The sequence below is a fragment of the Lissotriton vulgaris genome, chromosome 2_1 (assembly GCF_964263255.1).
Source record: "Lissotriton vulgaris chromosome 2_1, aLisVul1.2, whole genome shotgun sequence".
NCBI classification, from domain to species: domain Eukaryota; kingdom Metazoa; phylum Chordata; class Amphibia; order Caudata; family Salamandridae; genus Lissotriton; species Lissotriton vulgaris.
In genome coordinates, this window is record NC_141687.1 from 119,179,631 (window position 1) to 119,203,594 (window position 23,964).

Consider the following 23,964-nt stretch of genomic DNA (forward strand, 5'->3'; position numbering starts at 1 on the left):
AAGTATACCCCAATGACAGAATGTCCCAGAGTGTTCTAAAGAACAACTAGAGCGCTAACAGTCTTACTTATGACAAAAGTATGGCACACCAGAAGCCATCTTGATTGGAATGAAGTGGTAAGTCTGAAAACACTCAATTTAAAAAGGAACAACATGAGGGGGTTAATGTTGCCATAGAAAGTATGATTAGTGCTTCAGAAAGAAAAATTAGGGATCATTTTGAGTGACTTCTCAAATCCTCTTCTATTTCATTAAAAAAATTCTGACATGCAGACTGAAACATGCACTTTGAATACCAGCAGCAGACGTCCCTGGTGAGCAGTAGCTTTACTACAGTGATCTAATGTGCAACTAGAGTGCTAACATTCAGAATTTATGGCAAATGTGTGACACATCTGAATGCCTTCTTGATGGAACCAAAGTAAACAAGCATTGAAAATGCAATAGATCTCGCCCTCGTTTAAATTAAAGCCATTCTGTTTGTAATGAGGTGGCTTTTTAGCTTTGCTTTTATTAGTGTTTTTTCAACTTTCATGTAAATAACATGCATCTGTATGCATATATGTATATGTATGCATGCATTTATGTTTGTATTTATATAGATATACAGATGATATATGTTTATATATGTATGTATATATATATATATTCACTGAAAAAACCATAGGTTATAGACCATATATAGTTAGGAATTAGCATTTACAAAACCTTGAAAATTCACTGAAAAAACCATAGGTTATAGACCATATATAGTTAGGAATTAGCATTTACAAAACCTTGAAAATTCACTGAAAAAACCATAGGTTATAGACCATATATAGTTAGGAATTCGCATTTACAAAACCTTATTTTATTCACACAAAACCATTGAAATTCCATATATAGTTAGTTGCACTAACTATATATCGCGCACCCGCAATCCACTGCTGATGATGTCACATATTACATCATTCATGACATGGTCAGTGACATCACTGATGACATCACTGATGACATCTCAAATGACATCACTGATGACATCACTGATGACAACATCCAGTGACTGTATGTTTCTGTAAAGTTAAAATATGTCTTACATATTGAAGAATGAGTGGATGTATAAGTGTCTGGATGAAGGATTTAGTAGGTGCATGACTGACTGTATGAGTGAGTGATTAAATGTGTCTCACTGAGTGCATGGGTTAGTGACTAAACTGTCTTAATTTGTGCATCATTATGTCTGTTGTTCTGTAAACTGTTGCATGTGTTGATAAGTAGCTATATGAGTAACTATATGGGTTATTGATTGGTTGCCCAAGTATTTGTATGGGAGACTGAGTGTGTGTGTGGGTGGCTGGGAGGTGTATGACTCTGTGCATAGATGTGTGAGCAGTTGATTCACTAGATGTATGGTTTCAAAAGTGCATGTGGAAACAGCTGTATGGGCGGTTGACTGTGTGCATGAGTGTATTGGTGAGTGAATGGATATCTCAGTGCTACATGTCAAAGTAAGTACATATGTAAAACACAGTACATGTGAGAGTTGACATATATAAATAACTGTGCATAAGAGCCAGTGAATGTGTGAGTGGCTGTATGGATCATTGTGAACTTGTATCAGGGATTGTATAAGAGAGTAAATATGTGTTAGTATATGTTTGAATAAGTAAAGTTTGTATAACTGTATAGTTGAGGAAATGGAGGTGTGATTGATTCTTTGCATGACTGACTAGGTGTGTCAGTAACTCCATGGATGAGTGACAGTCTGTGAGTGTCTGTTTACACTGATTGTATCTAAGGTTATATTAGAGTCTGAAGAGGTTCATCGTAGTATCACATGAATGATATCATCAGTGATGTGATCAGTAATGTCAAATGAGATGTCATCAGTGATGTCATCAGTGATGTCATTTGAGATGTCATCAGTGATGTCATTTGAGATGTCATCAGTGATGTCATCAGTGATGTCACTGACCATGTCATGAATGATGTAATATGTGACATCATCAGCAGTGGATTACGGGTGCGCGATATATAGTTAGTGCAACTAACTATATATGGAATTTCAATGGTTTTGTGTGAGTAAAATAAGGTTTTGTAAATGCGAATTCCTAACTATATATGGTCTATAACCTATGGTTTTTTCAGTGAATATATATATATATATATATATATATATATATATATATATATATATATATATATATGAGGCATACAATGTCTTGGCATTTGTAGAAAAAGACGAGGCAAACCTTTGAATAGTGTGGTATAATTTATTGGAGCCCAAACACCACACCGAACATGACGCGTTTCAGCCCACGGAGGGCCTTGATCACATGACAAACGCTGAACAGGTGAGGTGACCCTTTTAAAGTGCTCGCGTGCATGTAAATTTAGGTAGACATAGAAGGCAGACTTATGTCAGTTCCTCCATCATACCAAAATGCCTCCGTAAAGCACATCATTGCAAAGTGCAAGCGATAAATACAATAAATACAGGTTATATAAGAACGCACAAAATAGGTAAAAAGCATTTGGTTATTAAAACTATGAGCATGGAATAAAAAGCATGTAAAAACTATAGCAACATGTAAAACCTATAAAAAAGTTAATTACATACCTATATGTTATCATGCAACATCTCACTCATGTTTTTACCAAATTTCTGTGCATAGTGCACTACCCTGTATCATGGACACTAATCACAAGAGAACAACATTTGACCTGATCATCAAATCAAACAGTAATATGACTTCGCCCTCTTGTGTATAACATGTCCTATTAGTGCTTGCAAGACATATGTGCTTACTGGAGCAATAAAGCCCAAGTGGGCAATTAGTCTTGTGCAAAATCGCAATATTGGTGTGATCACTCAACAATATAGCACAATTCATACAATCTATGTCACGCTAGATAAAACCCAGAGTAAAAATACTTGAAAAAGTGTCACACTTGTAACTTAATACATGTACTGATAAGAATTAAAATATTTAAATATTTCAATCAATTGATGCGGTAAGCAGCTAATATGTATGAGATAATATATACATATAAAATGGTCAGTGGTTACATAAATCATTATTTCTGGACAACAAGTACGGTTCATAAATAGGTATACATGTCTTCACTGGAATTCATTCCATTGGGGATCTTACAATCGAACAGTATTATATGACGTGTTTCTAATTTCCGTAGGAGGCCCTCACAGTCACCCCCCTCCTTAAAGGAGGAACTGTATCGATCAGAAAATATTTTAACCCCTCTGGATTCTTATTGTGAACCTCCTCAAAGTGCCTTGCTACAGGGTACGCGGTGTCGCCGTTGGTGATGGCTCTTAGGTGCTGGAGTATCCTCTTGTGTGCTGGTAACTTAGTGCTGCCCACATATCGTAGGCCGCACGGACACTCCAGCACGTACACCGCATACTCTATCTTGCAAGTCAGCTTAGCTTGGATGCGCACAAGTTGGTTGTGACGCATAGATTTAGCCTTCCTGAATGTAATGTTGGGAGGGGTAAGCATTTGGTCTCCTAAGATCTGATCACTAGCAATTAGTGACCAATTGCCGCGTACGATCCTCCGGATAGCCTGATGCTGTCTGCTATACGTTAGGATCAATCTGGTTTCCGCCTGACTACTGGGGGATGCCTGTTCAAGAGGTGCAACTAATTGTAATCTTCCTTTAGCGTTGGCTCTACGCATAGCCTTATCTACAACTTCAGATCGGTAGCCTCTCCTAAGGAATCTAGACTTGCATTCATTCTGGGCAGTCATACCATCCAAATCAGAGCTGCAGATCCTTCTAATACGCAGCATCTCGCCATACGGGATGCTGCGTATTAAGGGATGCTGCGTATTAAGGGAGCCGGATGGTGGCTAGAAGCGTGGAGTATGGAATTGCCAGCAGTTGGCTTCCTAAAAAGTCTAGTGCGCAATTCCAAGTTGTGTATGTAGGGGCCCGATGTAGGTAGGGCGTTACCGATCGGTAACGGCCGAAAATACCGATTTTTGGCCCTTACCGATCGGTAAACAGCCATCGAGATGTAGGGAACCAAAAACAGAAAGAATCGGATAGAAAACCGAATCGGAATGAGTACCGAATGGGAAAGAATCCGATACGTACATACCGAAAATCGGATATGTAACGAATCGGAAGAACACCGAATCGGATGCAAAGACCGAATCGGTCCATGTACCGAATCGTTAGTGACACCGATTCGGAAAATCTCCGATTCGGTCCAATTACCGAATCGTTAGTGACACCGAATCGGAAAATCACCGATTTGGTCCAATTACCGAATCGTTAGTGACACCGAATCGGAAAATCACCGATTCGGTCCATTTACCGAATCGTTAGTGACACCGAATCGGAAAATCACCGATTCGGTCCATTTACCGAATCGGTACAAATACCGAATCGGACATGAGCCGAATCGGAAAACATGCCGATTCGTATGAATCTCCGATCGGGAAATTCCCCGATTCCAACAGTTGGGGAGATGTAGGGAGGCACAGAAACACCGAAATCGGCTCAAAATCGGTAGAATTCACTCGGTATTTACCATGGATTGCAATCAGGTGGTAACCAACTCCAACCCATATAAACAGTCCCAAAATGCATTGCAACTTGCAGGATGGCAGCTTTCTATGTCATTGCGAGGCGGCTACGGCTACAGCAGGAAGGACAGAGGGAATGGCTAAGAAATGAACAGGTCTACAGACAGAGGATAACCCTGTTCATGCTCACTGAGGCTGAGATCCTACAGAGATACAGGCTGGACTCTGATACCATACTTGAGCTCATCAGGGACCTTAAGCCATTCTTGGACTACCACACCCCAAGGGCACACGCCATCCCAGCGCACGTCCAGGTGCTATGCAGCCTACACCTGCTTGCGTCTGGCAGCTATCAAAGTGGAGTAGCAGCAGCAGGAGGGGTGAGCCAGAGCAGCCTGTCAAGGTTCTTCCACATATTCCTTGACGCCATGATAGACAGGATGGACCAATACATCTCTTTCCCTGCAACCCACGCAGAACTGCTACAAACTAAAGCTGACTTCTACCAGATGGCACAATTTCCCCAAATCATCGGTTTCATAGATGGCACGCACATTCCGATTTGCCCACCAGCGGACACCGAATACATATACCGCAATCGGAAATCTACACACACCATCAACGTGCAGGTGATCTGCAATGCCAAGTGCACCATCACAGACCTGGTAGCAAAATTTCCAGGGAGTACCCATGACTCCTATATATTCCAACAGAGCGGCATATATGCACGGCTGATGGCTGGCGAATTTGGAGAAGGATACCTCCTAGGTGAGACACATCATCAGACCCCCATAACACATAGTAGGTAGGTGGAATACATGTATGCATGTGTCTAATGTGACCCCTTTCTCTTCCAGGCGACAGTGCATATGCCCTCCGCTCATTCATACTCACCCCCTACCTCAACCCCTCCACACCCAGCCAAAGGAGGTATAACCGGGCCCACATACGCACAAGGAATGTTGTTGAACGGACCTTTGGCATCTGGAAAAGTAGATTCAGATGCCTGCACAAGAGTGGAGGTGCAAGGCAGTATACCCCCATCACCTGCTGCAAGATCATAGCTGTATGTGCAATGTTACACAACCTTGCGGTCAAGAAGGGCACTGAGGTGGAGTTGTCTGACTACGAGGACTATGACGACGACGAAGCTGTGCCACTGACACAGCCAGCTGGGGTGTGTACGCCAAGTGATGGCAGATACAGACGTGAGGAGATCACTGAGAACTATTTCTGACTGAGTACAGATGCAAAGACAGCTAAATGTTGCTTGCAAAAAACAAATTTTAATAGTGTTGCACCACAGTTACAGCACTGATGTGCATCAAAAAATGGAGTATGTAAAATCAAATAAAGTCCAGGGTTCTGGTTGCCTCATCCCCCCTTGCCAGGCTATTTTTTTGCCCGCTTGCCAGACCCACTGGGGTGTCCCTCAGCCCCCTCTGAATGCCCAGCAGCATCAGCGGATCGCCTGGTGCTCCTCCGTGGCTCAGATGCAGCGCTGGCCGGGCTGCTGCGGCTGCTGCTGTCTCCAGCATCACCCAGGTCCAGGGCAGGATTGGAGGCGGTGTTTGAAATTATCATGGCCTCCATAGCCGTGGTGATCCTGGCCATCCCCCTAGTGAGCTCAGCCGTATGCTGACTAAGCACAGATTCCTGGTTGGAGCTGCGATGGCACAGTTGTGCCGTCGCCGCTGCAAGGCGGGCCATGGCCCGGTTCAGCACCCGGGCATCCCGCCTGCGCACCAGCTCATGCTCCTCCTGTCTGGCAGATGAGTGGGTGATGGCAGTGGTCAGCCTGCCTAACCCTGCTGCCACCTCCTTGTTGGTTTCCACAACAGCCTGGAATCCCTTCACCAACTCTCCCATCTGCATGTTGTGCTGCAGGAGCTGGCGTTGGCAGGCCATGGTGGATCTTGCCTGTTGCCTCTGGATTTTAACCATCTGTCCCTCCAGGCCCAGGAACACACTGCCCTCCCGTGCTGGTGCAGCAGTGGTGGTGATGGCACGGCGTCGGGCACTGCTGCTTCCGGCCTGCTGAGTGGGCTGGGGTGCCACTGGTGGGGGTGTGAAGCTGGCCGGTCCCTGAGCCCCTGCTCCCAGGACAGGTTGAACAGGTGGCAAGGCCACGGTTGTGGCAGGAGCTGGTGTAGGCGGAATGGTGTGCCTTGTAGGGGAGTTTTCTGGTGAGAATTGGAAGGGGGTGTGCTGGGCAGTACTGGGGAGTGCACTGCTTGGAAGTCAATGACCAAGACTCCCTCCATACCTAGCCCTGGGGTGTCTCCTTCCTCATCCTCCTCCTGGCCAGCCTGGCTGGTGCTCGGCCCTGCGACTGCAGTGTTGGACGTTGCTGCTCCCTCTGCTGTCACAGTTGTTCCGCCTGATGGGGCCCCTAGGTACAAAGAAGCATTTGTAAACTGAGTGCCGATGTATTACAGTCAGTACAATTATGGCATTCCACATGTCCTTGCATCTCCTTACACTGTGTCACACTGTTTCCTGTCTTGTGATTCTGCACTGACATATTTGGCTAACTTCTGCTGACTACATGTACCATGATGCTTGTCTCTTGTATGTTGGTGACAGTACAGTGCTGGTGTTTGCCTATGCATTGTGTCTAATGGGGAGGTGTCTGGTAGGGTGTGTCATGATGCGCATGCTTCTTACCTGTAGCTGTAGCTCTCGCAGAGCTGTCCAGGGTCCCGATTCCAACGACACTCTCCCTCTCAATGGTGCTGGAGACCAGTTCCTCCAGCTCGGTGAGGGGTGGCGCCGGGTTGTTGCCTCCTCCAGTAAGTCCAGCCTGCCTTTGTATGTCAGCCAGCTTCCTCTTCGTGAGGCTGCGGATGTCATAAAACCTTTTTTTCAGTTCCTCTATGGACCTGGGGGTGACACCCGCAGCATTCACCTTCTGGGCGATGTCGGCCCAGATTCTCCTCTTGGTGCTGTCTGGCACGTTGAGGGACAGCTTGCCAAACAGCTGGCGGTGCACCCTTACCACCTCCTCAACCAGCACCTGAAGTTCGGTGGTGGTGAACTTGGGCTTCCTCTTCTGGGAGGACTTCTGGCTATCAGACTGCTCTGCCATGTTCTCCAGTTCAGTTGGCAACCTCCTTCTCCCACTGCTGCTAACTGTGAGTGTTGGGCTCAGGCAGGCTTTCCAGAAACTTCTTAATTAGCTGCACCTGCCAGGGTTGCCACTCCCTGTTTGGGTGGGGGAGGGGGAGCCACCTCATTGGCTGAATCGCCTATTGCCGAATCGGCTTTTACCGATTCGGTAATATCCGAATCGGTAAAATCCGATTCGGTAAAATCCGATTCGGTATTATCCGAATCGGTAAAAGCCGATTCGGTTCATTCAATGCATTCCTATGGGCTTTTTCGCCATGGGTCTGTTTTCATGGCTACGAATCTATGATTGCCGAATCGGATTTTACCGATTCGGCTTTTACCGAATCGGTATTCGCCGAATCGGAAATATCCGATTCGGTGGTAGCCGATTCGGTGATTTCCGATTCGTTGTTGGCCGATTCGGTACTTTCCGATTCTGACCGAGCAGAATCGGAACGTACCGAATCTCATTACCGATGCCGACCGAATCGGTATTCATTCGGTTTTTTTTCCCTACATCTCGTTTTCCGATTTCAGAATACCGATTCGGCCCGCCTCGGTATTTTGAAATCGGAAAATCGCGTTTACCTACATCGGGCCCTAGATTTCTACATCCAAGAAACAGATGGAGGAACAACTCATTTGGCTAGTGAAGCCCAAGTTCAAGGAGTTGTTATTGAGAGCATTAATGAACACTGATGCCTCATCTTGACTACCATTCCAAATTATAAGTAGGTCGTCAATATATCTCAGTCACTTGACGACCTTGGTGGCAAGAATTTGGGGGAAGGAAGGCCTCCGGACCTGCTCCTCCCAGTAGCCCATGTGAAGACAAGCATAACTAGGGGAGAAGCAGGCCCCCATAGCCACAACCCTTGTTTGTTGGAAAACCTGGTTCGTAAACAAAAAATAGTTGTGATACAAGCACAGTTCAATCATTTCAAGTACCATAGAAGTGTGCTATCTAAGACAAGGCGATCTGCTGTTAAGATAGCGCAAAACAGCTCTGAGTCCATCCCTGTGGTGGATCGAAGTATACAAGGAGGAAACATCCAGTGTGATCAATGTATGGCCAGGTTGCCAAAGTACATCCCCCAGTTTTGTGAGTAAATCTCCAGTGTCTAATATGAAGGATGGCAGTTTTTTAACGTATTCTTGGAGAAAAAAGTCAACGTATTTACTCACATTTTCCAGGATGCCATTACGTGCCGATATTATAGGGCGTCCTGGAGGTTTCTTACTGTCCGTGTGTACCTTTGGAATAAAATACGCCACTGGCGTTAGAGGATTCATGTTTCTCAGGAATTTGTACTCATCCAAGGTTAACAAGCCTCCACTCCGCCATGCCATTAACTTGCCGTAGATCACATTCCAAACAAGTTTAACATCTCCCATGTTAACTCTCTTATAGCACTCTTTGTCATGCAGTTGGGCCCATGCTTCTTCCATATACAATTGTTTGGGCCAGAGCACCACATTACCACACTTATCAGATTCACAGATGATGATGTTTGTATCCCCCTGTAATTTTTTGATAAGTTGGTGGTATGCGGCATCTCGGTAGTGCTTTTTATTTATTTCTTTGATCTGTTTGTTAAATAGTTGTTTTAATTTGAGAGTTATTCTATCCTGAAAGAGGTCAATATTGTCCTTTAGCATGAGAGGGCAGAAAGTGGATTTGGGTTTGAATGGAGTCACAACCGTGGTGGAACTAGCCCCGTGTCCGTGCACATTGTAGGTACTATTGTCTCGGCCTGGATTTGTTCAACTATTTGTGACAGGTCAGAGCTGGCCCATGATGTAGAGGATACTAATTCAGGATCCTGGACCCCAGGCAAAGTGTTCTTAGCAGGTTTGGTAGTAGCATGAAATTTGCGAAGTTCTAGTGAATTTGAAAAAATCCACTCTGGTAGTGGCATAGTCGAAATTATTGGGAGGAATGTAAGAAAGACCTAAGGCCAAGATATCAGTTTCTTTTTTGGTTAATTGGATGTCAGTCAAATTTATCACAGTTTTTGAGTCAGGGTCTAACGGCGCTTCCATTGCCTTTTCTTTTTCTGAGTTTGACTGTTGCCGCCGCTTGCGTTGTTTGTTGCAGCGGCGCCTTGCCCTGCGTTTCCAATTGCTGTTGCGTTTGTGCTGGCATTTCGGACACTTGAGCGCAAGCTCTGATTTCTGTCCTGTCGAACTGCATCCAGCTCCTGGGCAAGAGTAAATTTTCGAAACCCCAAGCGATTTGACCTTACTTGCTCGTTGTCAGATTCACTGCCAGCATTAGAACTGGCATCTGAAGATGGACCAGGTTCTTCTACATTAGCATTGCCTAAGTTGGCCGCAGGACTCACCAATGCGTTGCTCTATATATCACACACATATATATATACACACTATATCCCCTATGGGGAATTTCTGAGAATACGCAGGATCTGCAGTAGGGATAGCGATTACACATAGCACAACAAAGTTGTAAACAGAGATTTTTAGCTAGAGCCTATTCTGAGCGAAGTTTAAATCAAGCAATTGAAAGCACTCAATCCAAATTACTTCTCTTTAGACCATCAAAGAACAAGATGAAACAAACAGGCAAGTCTGAAAATACCATCAGTTGCCCCAAACTCATTACAACATACAGCAAACGAAAGGAAAGAATTAGATAGATCGTGAAGAAAAACTGGCACATGATCCAAAGCGATCCCATAATCGGGGACAAAATGCCTGTATCTCCTATAATCACTTTCCGTAGATCTTGCAGTACAAGTGATTATTTAGTAAACAGCAGTCCAGAACTTTCAAAGAACACGAATTGGCTTAGTAAACGGAAGGGATTTGTCCCATGTACAAGTTGTAAAGCCTGTAAACATGCTAGGAACAGCTCAAACGTATAATACAGGTTTTAAACACAATCCCACAATCATCAAGCATTTAAATTGTAAGTCTGAGTACACAGTATATGTACTGGAATGTACTTTTGGATTTTAATAAGATCCACAACAGAAAAACAACAGATTTAAAATATTAATGTAATTGACAATGTTCCCCCTTTGCTCAGAGGTGGAAACAGAGATGCAGTACTCAGAAGATTAGAAACTAAACAAATTTTAGAAATAGACAGTAAAAATCCACATGGCCTTAATACATCGCAAGACCTTTACACATGGTTATAAGTCTGTGATCACTAAACTCTGTATCTTATGATGTGAAATGAGGTATGTCTTTTTAGGTCAATATGCAGTTATTGTTTTAATAGATATATATTTTTACTGTTATTTAGTATTTTTATGTCCTCTTTCCTTCCTCATGGTTTCTCTGAATTTTATGTTCATGGGCTCATGACATAATACAGATTTTTAATGCACAAATATATGATATCCCAATATGCTGGCTAGTGTAATGAGTATCATTTTTGCACTTTGAACTTAAGAAATATTACACTAGCATTTTGCACAAAGCACTTTTTTCCACAACATATATTACTATATTTATTAAAATGTATTAGCTACTATTTTTTAGTTGTGACAGGACAGTATGGCTACTATGGGTAACACCACAAATATACAATTAACTGCTTTACCCATTGATATGTACCCATAGGAAAACAGGACGTTTTAAGTAATTTAAGATTCATGAAATAGGGTAAATTACACGAAAACATGAATGAAATCTGGCTTGACATTTGTATAAGTAGCAAATACTTTTGAAATGTTCAATGTGTCGGATGTGTTGACATAATGTATTTTACAGAAATGTTTAATCATAAAAGCCTATATCTTAAATGTCACAATATGGAAAAAAGCTTAACATATTTAAATATGCAATGTAATGAAATTGTGATTTAAGTTCAAGTTCAAGAATTTATATAGCGCACTACTCACCCAGAGGTCTCAAGGCGCTTGGGGAGGGGGTTCATTATTTGTTGAATAGCCAGGTTTTAAGTTCTTTTCTGAAGGAGATGTGGTTCTGTGTAAGGCGGAGGTGAGTGGGGAGTGAGTTCCAGGTCTTGGCCGCCAAGTAGGAGAAGGATCTACCTTCCATGGTGGATCTTTGGATACGTGGAACTGCGGCGAGGCCTTGATTGGAGGATCTCAGTTGGCGGGTGGGTGTGTAGAAGGATAGTCGAGTGTTGAGACATTCGGGACCTGGTTTGTAGAGGGCCTTGTGTGCGTGGGTGAGGAGACGGAATGTTATTCTCTTGTTGACGGGAAGCCAGTGGAGGTCTTTCAGGTGGCCGGTAATGTGATCTTGGCGGGGGATGTCCAAAATGAGTCTTGCTGATGCGTTTTGGATGCGTTGGAGTTTTTTCTGTAGTTTGGCTGTAATTCCAGCCTAGAGGGTGTTTCCGTAGTCTAGTCGACTCGTAACCAGTGCGTGGGTGACAGTCTTTCTTGTCTCGGCGGGGATCCAGTGGAAATTTTTTTTGAGCATACGAAGTACGTTGAAGCAGGAGGATGAGACGGCGTTGACTTGATTGGTCATCGAGAGTGAAGATTCTAGGATGAAGCCAAGGTTACGTGCGTGGTCCGTGGGTATGGGTGCTGAGCCCAGATCCGAAGGCCACCATGAGTCGTCCCAAGCAGAGGGGGTTGATCCTAGGATGAGCACTTCCGTTTTGTCTGAGTTGAGTTTAAGGCGGCTGTCTTTCATCCATACGGCTACTTCTTTCATGCCTTCGTGAAGATTGGTTTTGGCGGTGTTGGGGTCTTTGGTGAGGGAGAGGATCAGCTGGGTGTCGTCTGCGTAGGAGATGATGTTGAGGTTGTGTTGACGCGCGATGGAAGCGAGTGGACTCATGTAAACGTTGAAGAGGGTGGGACTGAGTGATGATCCTTGTGGTACACCGCAGATGACTTCGGTGGCCTCTGATTTGAACGGGGGACGTCGGACTCTCTGAGTTCTCCCAGCTAGGAACGAGATGATCCAGTCCAAGGCTTTTCCTTTTATGCCGATGTTGCTGAGGCGTTGTATGAGTGTGCTGTGACAGACAGTGTCGAAGGCGGCGGAGAGGTCGAGTAGAATGAGGGCCACTGTTTCTCCGTTGTCCAGTAGTGTTCGGATGTCGTCTGTTGCTGCGATGAGTACTGCGATACTGACAGCAATTCTACTCTGAAAGTAATGGCATGCATGTGGAAGAAAATGTAGTAAAACAAAGTATTTTGTTTATGTTGTTTGGCAATGGTAGCACTCTGGCACTTTAAATAACAAGAGAAACTCACTGGCAGGTCATGTGATCAAGGGCTCTGTGAAGCCCGAAACGCGTCAGGGCGGCCGAGAAAACGCACAAAATAAAATAATGCTGCACAAAGACAAGAGGAGTCCGTTCCGTCATTTCTTAAAGAAATGATGAGGAAAGGAGGTATCAAATTATTATTATTAATTAAAGGGGTTTGTAAAGCGCCTGGTGACGCCTCCCGGCGTGTCCCCGTGCTGTGGAGAGAGAGTTTTAGGAGGGGGAGACAGAGATACAGACAACTATAGGGTGAATAGATAGGTTTTCAGCAATTTTCTGAAGGATGCCTCGTTTATTTCTAGTCTGATATTTGTGGGGAGGGTGTTCCACTTCTTGGCTGCAAGAGAGCGGAAGGACCTACCTCCCATTCTAGCTCTTTTTGGGTGCGATGTTTTAAGCAAGCCCATTCCCTTAGATCTGAGGGATCTGTTGGGCTCATACAATAAAGCCAGATCGGACAGGTAGGAGGGGGCTTTTTGGTGAATAATCCTGTGGCACCAGAGGAGTGCTTTGAATAGTATCCTCTTGCTAATAGGCAGCCAGTGGAGGGTGGCCAGGGAAGGTCTGGAAGGAGCTCTGCGGGGAAGTCTTAGCACTAAGCGTGCTGCTGAGTTTTGCAAGACTTGTAATCTTCTGATGTTTTTTTCGGACGTGCCCAGCAGCAGCATGTTACCATAATATATATATATATATATATATATATATATATATATATATATATATATATATATATATATATATATATATATATATATATATATATTACCTACTGGCGGTCGCCAGTAGGTATATATAGTTAGGATTTTTTCTCTATGGAACTTTTGAAAATTCTATGTCTAATAACTTTGGCGTTTGTGGACGGAATCGGCTGAAATTGTCAGGAAAATGGCACATTTTGTTTCTGAGCAGCCCCTGCAAATTTGGGGGGGTTTCGTCAAGGGGGGGCCGAGAAAAAAGGGGGGTCCCAAAACACGTTTTTCCCATTCATTTTTCCATAGGGCGTTTGGCCTCACTTTTAGCTCGAGCGGCTGAATGGATTTACACGAAACTTGGCAAAATTGTAGGGACTGTTAGCCCGATGTGCCTTTGCTGGGTCTCAATATATGTGCTCCAGTGGATTTTGAGAAATTAACGTTTAAAAAAACAGATATATCTGTGACAGCGTCCCGGGTAGCGCACCAGTTCGCGTACTTTTCGCGTAATGGAGCTTTGCGAAGCGAAGCCGATTGGCTCTCCGGTGTCTGTCAACATTCTAAACAGTCCGGTGCGGCCGCCATCTTGTCTCTCGGTAGGATCGAGAGACAAGAGGAGGAGAAAAACGAAGGGGGAATTTAATGAAAGGGGGCAAGGTAGACCCCTCTTGACCCCCTAGGAATGATGTTGGGGTTATTAAAGGGTCCCGTGGGGCAAATAAAAAAAATTTGATTTTTCGCTGTAGAAGCGCTTCCCGGTTCGCGAACCGGGTCGCAAACTGGTAGCGAAACGGGAATTCGCCATTTTGTGTTTCGATTTAATTAAATTACAAGATGGAGGAAAAATAATGTGAGAAATGGGTATAAGGGGGTACGGGAGACGTATCCTGACCCCCTATGTTTTCTGAGGGTGGTTGAGGAGGTTCATATATGTTGATACTTGTCTTCCAGCGGCTGCGTGTGAGCGTTTTTTTTTTTTTGCTGCGTGACGTCTGTTAACGTTCGATTCGAAGGAAATCAGGAATTGTTGACCGCCATTTTGACACTGCGAGTAAATATATTGTTAAAAATAATTGTTATAAATTAATCTGTATTGATAAACATTGTCTGCGCCATCTTGCCTTTTTTCCAATGCCACACTTTTGTCGTGCACGGCAGCCATTTTAGATGCCTTGACCAGACCCACTCTCTGCACGCCGCCGATCCTCAGCATGGCTCCCCACCTTCGCAAGCATCTCCCCCATGCACTGGTCACACACGCTCTCTCTCTCATGCATGGGCCATAAACCTCCTCCCATATGCGCTGCTCTTCCCTGAGAATCACACCCCGTGCTGAGGAAAATTCAGCCCAGATTACAACCGATGCCCAGGCTGCTGGCACAAGACGCCACTTCGTTCCCATCTTGAACGGTTACCAAATAAAGAGACGGGCGCTGGAAGCAGGAACACAAGAACAGAGTTTTATTTCTCATGAGGAGAGCATGTCATTTCAAAACATACATACATACACACAAACTCGGGCGGGGGGAGACAGTACATGTATTATATACAAAAATTCAGGACAAAACATAGAACAGTTGCTGGCCAAAAAGATCTCTTCCTGCATGCTGCGCATCCTTAGCATCCTACTTAATTCATCTGGGGGCTGAGGTCTTTTTACCTTTTTCTTCTCTCTTATCGTCGGCTGCCTTCGCTGGTGGTTTGGTTGCAAATACTTACACCTTTGCCAATTGGTCGGGAACTAACCTGGTCGGGCTAATACTCAGGGGGGATCGGGTTTCCAGGCTTAAGCAACAGTAGGTATCAGTCGGGAGAACAATGGGGCAGCTTTGAGTTTCATGTCTATGAGGGTGCGAGAAGGAGGTGGTAAATCTTAAACATTGGCAACATTCCTAGTCCTCCAGACGGAGGGTACTTGGGTAAACCTCACCTCGGAATATTCCTTAAACTTTCCCTATTTAGTTAAACGTAGGAATTTATTCATTGGTGCACGTCATTCTTGGTTGTATTATTCGGGGTGCCATGCGAAGTCATATTTTGTCATCCTGTAATAACCCGTCAAGTTTCTGCTTCAGGCTGCCCTCCCAAGCGCTGGGTTCAGAGAGAGGCATAGTCATTGTTTGTTCGTCGTGTATAGGCACCATATTCAAACCCTTTTTCTCATCCCATCGGCCGTTAAGTCACCATTTTTCCGTACTATAATCGACGTTCCGAAGTGACCTGCAGAAAAGAGGGAAAAAGAAGGGGCGGGGGCAGCGTTTAAAACACATCAGCGCGCATAAACCCGAAAAGGCTTTTACTTACTACATACTCGGCCTATCTCCACGGGATGCAGTCCCTACCATCTCGGCGTTTAAGCCCAGGGGGGACCGGTAATGTGGGAGAGATAATTATCGGAGGCCTGTGGATAGCATAGGTCGCCCAAGTGTGGCATTATGGATCGTGTGCAGGGGAGGGTCAAAACAAAGGGCAGTCGGTGTAAAGTGAGGGCGAGCTCGTGCTCTCTTTTGAGGAAGAGAGATAACCTACAGTGGTACGGGGTCGTTTTCGTTCGTACTAGGGGGGCCAGGTGACATTCCTTCGGGGTGGCTTAGGGGCATTTAAAACAACTTCCCTGATACAGGTAGCATATAAAGTAGAGGCTAAATACCAGGATCTTTATCGATTGCTTTATGCTGTACAAAAATGAAAAACACATACAACAAACCTGGACCATTCATATTTGCAATGTTTCTGCGTACTATACTTTTTAACCCTTAACTAATCGAGCTGCTTCATTTCACCAGCTTTTTTTTTTTTTTTTAAATCGGAAACAGTGGCCATTTATTTGAAACTTACCAATCTACGCGTTACAACTACGTTTGCTTTTTCAAAAACCTTTAATAAAAATGTTGGTGCACAAATACGGGCCTACAACCCCGTGGGCCGGCCACGGAGCAGGCTGGAACTGTAAATGGGGGGGGGGGAGGGTATTTATTTGTGGAAAACATAACAGAGTCAGTGGTCGTTGATTTCATAGTAAAAAGTGCGACAAGTGCAACAAAATCATATCGATAATTCATTGTGAGCAAGTACCAAAAGTGTCGACAATAAATACAGTAATCAATGATGCATTAGAACTTAATATCAATTCATTGTTCGAACGTGTAATCAGTACCCGTCCCATGTCAATTCATTGTTCGAATGTATAATCAATACCCATCCCGGATCAATTTATTGTCCGAACATATAATCAGTCTTATCCCATATCAATTCATGTGCTAAAAACTGCATACATATCTCATGATATCAAGGCTGAGCAATCGGGGCACAACAAGGAGTTGAGAGTTTCATTTGTACCGGCGCCATTTTGGGTGAGGTCAGGAAGGTCCAAGTATAGTCAAAATGTCTCCACCAACTCGTGGTTGGACCGGGACCTCTTTCGGCAGTCCAAAAGTTTTCGTTGAAGGGTAGCAGAGGGGACTGGCGACATGAACCATCAGTCAAAGTGGGGTGGGAGGCAACAATCTCTCCTACCGGGTCATACTGGTGTCCCACCGGAACTGATCAAGTTGGTAGTCTTGCAGGATTTTGGTCATTTCAAGACTGAGGCCGGCGCCGGCATGAGCGCGCCGACGTCCCGCGGCTACGTCGTGGTCGTTCCGTGGGTGATCATGGCAGTCATTCCCCATTGGGGGTGTCTGCGGGGGTCGGGGGCCCCCGTGGCTCTTATAGAATCTTCAAAGTTGAGGAGAACGTTTCTGGACGCAGGACTCATTTTCTAGCTGAACTCAGAAGCGCCGTTGCACCGCAACAGTGGACGAGACCCCCGCTGGGTGAGCGGAGCATCATTGCCTCGCAATAGTGGACGAGACCTTTTGTTGGGTGAGTGGAGCGTTAGGGGTGCAGCTGAGGGGCCCCCACCTAGGGGGGTGGGAGAGGCTCGTTCGCGCCGCCTCTCCCTCCCAGCGCACCCCACGCCGACACCTGGCGTTGATATCCGTGATGTCCGGACCAGGCGATAAGAGGGGGGGGGGGGGGGGGGTCGGAGGCAGAGGCAAGACATTCCCCCCGTGGCCTGCAGGGCGCCGCTTCAGGACCGAACGGGGAGCTCATACCAAGCCGGGGCCAGACCAGGAGATACGAGGGGAGGGAAGGGGGGTCAGTGGCATGTGCAAGACATCCCCCCCCCCGTTGTCGCAGCCATTATTGAAGAAAGAAGAGGGATCCCGTCGGCCTCGGCTCCACTCCTGGCCCAGGGGGGGGGGGGGGCCGGTGGCATGTGCAAGACATCCCCCCCCCGTTGTCGCAGCCATTATTGAAAAAAGAAGAGGATGGGACAAGGGATCCCGTCGGCCTCGGCTCCTCTCCTGGCCCACCTTACGAGACGACCTCCCCGGCCTTGCAAATTCACTTAAAAAAACGTAGGTTTCAGGCCTTATATAGTTCGGAATTAGCATTTAAAAAACCATTGAAATTGCTCCTATATAGTTAGTTGTACTAACTATATTTCGCACACCCGCAATCCACTGCTGATAATGTCACATATACATCATTCATGACCTGGTCAGTGACATCAGCAGCAGTGGATTGCGGGTACAACTAACTAAATAGGAGCAATTTCAATGGTTTTTTAAATGCTAATTCCTAACTATATAAGTCCTGAAACCTATGGTTTTTTAAGTGAATTTGCAAGGTTTTTAAATGCTAATTCCTAACTATATAAGTCCTGAAACCTATGGTTTTTTAAGTGAATTTGCAAGGTTTTTTAAATGCTAATTCCTAACTATATAAGGCTTGAAACCTATGGTTTTTTCAGTGAATTTGCAAGGTTTTTTAAATGCTAATTCCTAACTATATCAGGCGTGAAATCTATATTTTTTTTCAATAAATTTCAAAGGTTTTGTAAATGCTAATTCTATTAGCGGATAACGTTTATATATGTTATTATCCTTCTGGGACCACCTGAGCACAAAACAAGAGTGGAATACGCAAAAAGGGGGCAGGGTTGAGACCCTCTGACCCCCTAGCCCTTCTCAGGGGGTCCCAGAAGGACCACCAAGTGCAATTCTTTTTTTTTAAATCGCGGGTTACGCGCACGGTACGCGTACCCTACGCGTACGGTGCACATACCCCACAATTTTTAATTTTTTTTCCCTTGGGGGTCCTTTTGGGACCCCCTGAGAAGGGCTAGAGGGTTGGGGGTCTCTACCCTGCCCCCTTTTCGTGTTTTCCACTCTTGTTTTGGGCTCTCTTGTGCTCAGTTCTCCTGAAAAACAAGATGGTGGCCAACACTTCCTGGTTTGGACAGTTTGGAATGTTGACAGTCGACTGCCAGCCAATCAGAAACTCGCTCCCGCAGGTAAGGGTATGCGCACGTACACGTATGGTACGCGTACAGTACGCATAGGGTGAGCGCATATAGATATATAATTTGATCAAATTAAATTTTCTCAACAACTACTGGAGGGATTTTCACCAAATATAGAAAAGGCACTACTGCATACCTGTCCCTACCATTTTGCCAAGTTTGGTGTAATGCCATTCAGCCGTTCGGGCTGTAGCCGTGTCTAATGGTCCCTATGGAAATTAACATGGGGAAAACACGTTTTGGGACCCCCCTTTCGGCCCCCGCTTGACAAATCCCCCCCGAAACTTTCAGGGAAGGAGCGGAGCGGAGCTGGCCAAAATTCTGGAAAATTACACACAGATTCCTCAATCGACGTCAAAGTTATTCCCAATAGAATGTTGAGCGCATATAGATATATAATTTGCTCAAATTCATTTTCTCAACAACTACTGGAGGGATTTTCACCAAATATAGAAAAGGCACTACTGCATACCTGTCCCTACCCTTTTGCCAAGTTTGGTGTAATTCCGTTCAGCCGTTCGGGCTGTAGCCGTGTCTAAAGGTCCCATAAAAAATGCCATTTGAAAAATTTCAAATTCAATTTTCTCAAGAACTACTGGAGGGATTTACACCAAACATACAAAAGGCACTACCATTTTGCCAAATCAGGTATAATTCCGTTCAGCCGTTCGAGCTGTAGCCTTGTCAGAATGTCCCTACGGAAATTAACATAGGGAAAACACGTTTTGGGACCCCCCTTTTTTCTCGGCCCCCGCTTGACGAATTCCCCTGAAACTTTCAGGGAAGGAGCGGAGCGCAGCGAGGCAAATTTAAGGAAAATTACAGGCAGATCCCTCAATCGGCGTCAAAGTTATTCCCAATAGAATGTTCGGAATTTCCTATGGTAACTAGGTCCTAACTATATATACCTACTGGCGACCGCCAGTAGGTAATATATATATATATATGTATATATATATACAAACCAAATGCCCGAGAGCTTCGGAGAACGCACTCAGCACCATCCAGTCCGCATTCACAGCTTGCCTTCACATTCCGGTAAAAGTAATTGCCTTGACGCGTTTCGAGGCTTTCTGCCTCTTAATCATTAGGCTGCTTCCGACACAGGTGCTGTACGAATTTGCTCTCCTTTGTTTGTATTCAAGCATACTTCTCATTTGTTGAAAGCCCCCAATGGGCTATGCTGATGCATAACAGTTCATTAATGTATGCTGGGACTCGTAGTCATTAAGGAAAAAGCATATAATTACCCACAGTGGGTCTGTACATACTTGTGTTTCTTTTAAGCATATTCATCTCCTTGGTAGGATCCAGGATGCATGAGAAAGAAGATGTCATGTGGCATTCAGCGCAGCAAGCCACATGACATTTTCCTGCATTTTCGTGCCCAAGCATCCTGGATCCTACGAAGGACCCACAGTGGGTAATCAGAAGCTTTTTAATTAAAGACATGTCCATGCCATATGGATAAAATTGGTGCAGTATCTTGGCAGCAGGGGCAGGAATCTGGGGTCTCTGGATACATATGTGTCAGTCTCCAGGTGAAGTAAGTGTGGTGGAGGTAGTTGAGCTGAGTATATTTGAGTCAGGCATTCATGGAGACGCATTTCGGGACCCCAAGACATTGTGTCCATTGCTTGTCCGAGAGTGTGGTGGTCCGCGCCTCGTACCAATAGGCACAGAGAGCATGAAGCAGCGCCCCCCTATTCGTAGGGGGAGAGCAAAACAATTGTGTGATAAACATGCCGGCCAACCCCGTATGTGAACACCACCTGAAAGAGTTTAGAAGTTTATGGTTCATCATGCGTAATATGCCAGACCGTGTGTAATGCCTAGTGAGCCAGGAATACAGGAGAAAGGATCCCGGCAATAAACTTTACCGATCCACTAAGCTCCCGAAATATAGAGGATTTTGTCATTGAATAGGTCACTCCATATTGTGAGACCGGACTCTGCCGGTTGCTTCCGGTCTTGGGAGGGCACTTGGCTTCAGGTGTCACAGGTAGATGGTGGGTGTTCCTCTTAGGAGATCTTTGATGTCCCTGAGACCTCCAAAAGAACAGGGGGCAAGCTCAACAAGCCCTTGGAGGATACATTTCAGGGTGCCACATAACCGCAATTAGTTGGCCCTGCCAGTCACTATTCAAGAAGGGCACGCAATCCCTTTCAATGGCCATAATCCTCCTTGTGCACAACTTGGTCCCCCGGCATTGCGCACCACGTAATTCCAGGTTCTCCTGTCCCACACCCGCACAAACGTATCTCAACCTGTGCTGAAGTATTGCACCAGTAGTTGTAAAGGAGTGTGCCTTTGATGTTGGGGGTGGTTCAAAGTGTCTTCCTTTGAACCACCAATATATTGCCTACATTTTTGTCCTGTCTGCCATGAGGCCATGAAATGCAGATCTTTATCTTTAAGTGAGGCTATGATCTAACTCCAGAGGCTGAGTGTCAAAACCTCTTTTTCAAATCTCCCCTCCAGCCCGCACATAGCAGAGGTCAGTGGTTTCAGGTGCAAGCCCAGTGTTTATTGCAGTCGATTGGGAATGCCCAGATGTGCTCCCCCAATCTCCAGTGTGGACTGGAGCTAAGCACCAATGCACAGAGTTTTAGAGCACCGAAATGCTCAATTTCTAGTAGTCACTAACAGTGGGTTCTGCCGAGAAGAGTGCAATTTCTTCAAAGAGTTTAAATTCATCCTGGTCACCTAAGAAAATCAATCAATGGGGCAAACCAACATCAATACCCACAAAGACAATAACAATGAGACTGACACTTAGGGCCCTATTATGAGCGCCCGCCACCGTACGGTGAACGGGCTGTCCGCCAGCGGTGCGGCGGTCCCTCTGTGGCCATTAGGATATCACCACAGCGGTGGCATCCCCCATTTACAACATTGTGGCGGGCGGTGCTCACAGCACCGCCCACCACAATGCTGTGAATGCACGTTGTGCCTTGGTATGCACAAGGTGACCGGCACCGCACGGTACCTGACACCTTGTCCATGCCAATGTAGAGGGGTACCATACCTCTCAAACACCCTGGGGGCCAAGGCAGACACTGCATGCCTTTTCAAGGCGGCAATGCCGCCATGGAAAGTCATGTCTACGCATTCATTCTAATATTGATAGCGGTGTCTTGCAGACACCACCAACATTTTGGAGCCCTTTTCCTTCCGTCCGGTTGCCTGTCCGACAGGCGGAAAACCGGTGGACGGTCTTTACGCCCGCCGGGGTCCCCGCCGCCATCACAATATGGTCGGAGGGAAATGGTAGGTGGGCGGTGGGAAATGGCGAGCGGATCGCCACCGCCATATGGGCGATGGCCATCCACCCGCTATACTAACGACCCCCTAAGTATTTACTGTGCACGATCTAATAGAATTCATACATTGTGTAAAACAATACATCAGCTTATACCTTGAACACACATGACTGTCATACAACATATAAGGTTAGATAAGTAAGTGCCACATACAAGGTACATTACATATAGCAAAAATCCAAAAGATGAAGACACTCGACATTATCAACAAACACAGAAATGGTAACTCAATTGGGCATCCCTTAATCCTTAGTTTATATCTTCAAACACATGTCCTTATTCCTTGTATGTACTTATTCTTATCATCAACATTTCTGACCTTAATGAAGAGTGTGTACCAACAACACATCACAGTAGATCTTCTTCAGACCTAGGAATTTCAGAACAGCCTGCTATAAAAACCTCTCGCTTGGTACAGAAGAGTAGGGATCACAAAATCCAAGATTATGAATACTGAGAGGTCCTCACTGTAGACCTTAATTATGTGTAATCTCCTACAAATCGAGAGGGTTAAACACAGAAGCCAAACAGGGCTTTCTGAGCTCCAAACAATTTCTTTAGTGACGTAGAGGGAAATAATCAGCCCTTCCGCCCGGCATATCCCAAGTCTGATCTAGTTTCTAGTAGTGGCATTGATATGTACATTACGACAAAGCCTTCCTTATCACTGGCAAGGGGCTGTTCCTCAAATTCAATGATAGGAAACATCATGCGGCTGCTCCACTGCAATTCACAATTGCAGCCTTAGGGGATTTCTACCATTTCCCCATGTTAGCCTATGGGAAGAGTAGCCCTCATAGGTAGTGAAAACACACATGGGTATTCCTCACTATCTGGGCCGGGAACACACCTGTGTAACTGCCATTCCTTTTACCTACATCTCATTTCACGCCTTAAGGCGTACCCCCTCTGGGTACTCGGGTGGAATTGAAAGGTCTTCTAAGACTGGCTAGTGACAAACAGGTTAGTCTGAGTAAACGCGCATCTGCCCGTACCAGCCTGTAAAGGCAGGTTGGCCAGTTATTTACCAGCACCATTGGTGCGGGTTGCTTAGCATACCCTCAGTGCTGAGCACACACTGGACACCCATTCAAAGACACCACTGGTGTAAGTGCGCACACCAGCCTTCACTGTCAAGCTTGACCCGGGTCTCAAAATATAATAGGTGCAAGTGCGCACCCACCGGCTGGCAATGGTAGAACTGAGCAAAGCTTTAGAAACCTCAGGTGAGCTCCACGTCCTACCGTGTGTGGGAAGGGCACGTGCACTTTCACAATGCATTTACAGTGGGAAAAGTACCCTAAGGTTCAACAAGAGAATCTGTCACACCCAAGAAGTGTCCCATATGGAAAGCCGAACCCCTCGGTAGTGGAAACCCACATAGGGGTTCATCCCTACTTGGGCAGAGCACACGGAGAGGTACCTACACACCCCCTCCTCTACCCCGGTTTGGTAGTAGTGAACGGCCCCCTCAGGGTTGACTTCTGAGTGAGACTGGCCAACCTGAGTATGAGACATTTTTGATAGGCTATACAGGTGGGTGGAACAATCAGTGTGGCATCCCCATATTAGAAAGTGCTCTGGGTATGTGGGGGTACCTTTTTAGTGCAACATCTAAACCAATCAAGTACACTGCCTATCCGGACATGTGCAGGAAGGGTGAGCACACTTTCCCACTGCAATATAGTGGGAAAGTGTCTAGAGTCTGATCCGGAATACAGAGTTGCA

At 45.5% G+C, this 23,964-nt stretch overlaps 1 protein-coding gene across 1 annotated transcript in view; it reads right to left on the reverse strand.

Moving 5' to 3' along the window:
* The window catches only part of NLK (nemo like kinase), a 933,583-nt gene that overhangs the window by 245,801 nt on the left and 663,818 nt on the right, over positions 1-23,964 (reverse strand). The gene's annotated exons all lie outside the window — the stretch shown is intronic.